Raw genomic sequence first — 888 nt, 5'->3', positions numbered from 1 at the left:
CCGCATGTGGAGCATTGGTTTGTGTGGGAAGCTCACCAAGCTTCATTTCAGTCCTAGGCACTCAAAGGGCATTAAGCCTAGATTGTGAATACTGAGTTTCCTTGAGAGCTGCTTGGAAGCCTGATGGTGTGTGAAGTTAGTGAGCCAAATGGAGTTGTTCTCCCACAAGAACCACTCGGCTGATTCTTCTTCAATATGCGCTTCACCAACATGCAGTGTTTCCTTAATTGAATTAGCTATCACACCAATATTTGCGCCTAGAGCCTTTGTATTGAGGGCTATCTGAAAACGGCTTTCTCGCTGATGTTGTCTGTGAATGAGGAGTTTGTGGCATGTGAAACCCGCATGTTGAGCATTGGTTTCTGTAAGATGCTCTACCAGGTTCGTTCCTAGATAATGCACTCAAAGGGCATTAAGCCTAGAATATGAAAACTGAGTTTCCTTGAGAGCTGCTTGGAAGCCTGGTGGTGTGTGAAGTTAGTGAGCCAAATGGAGTTGTTCTCCCACAAGAACCACTCGGCTGATTCTTCTTCAATATGCGCTTCACCAACATGCAGTGTTTCCTTGATTGAATTAGCCCTCACACAAATATTTGAGCCTAGAGCCCTTCTATTGAGGGCATTCTGAAAACGGCTTTGGCGCTGAAGTTGTCTGTGAATGTGGAGTTGGTGGCATATGAAACCCGCATGAGGAGCATTGGTTTGTGTGGGAAGCTCACCAAGCTTCATTTCAGTCCTAGGCACTCAAAGGGCCTTAAGCCTAGAGTGTGAAAGCTGAGTTTCCTTGAGAGCTGCTTGGAAGCCTGATGGTGTGTGAAGTTAGTGAGCCAAATGGAGTTGTTCTCCCACAAGAACCACTCGGCTGATTCTTCTTCAATATGCGCTTCAC

This window comes from Ochotona princeps, unplaced genomic scaffold, assembly GCF_030435755.1.
Source record: "Ochotona princeps isolate mOchPri1 unplaced genomic scaffold, mOchPri1.hap1 HAP1_SCAFFOLD_648, whole genome shotgun sequence".
NCBI lineage: Eukaryota > Metazoa > Chordata > Mammalia > Lagomorpha > Ochotonidae > Ochotona > Ochotona princeps.
The sequence above is the reverse complement of the archived record's forward strand: the minus strand, read 5'-3'. Positions refer to the sequence as shown.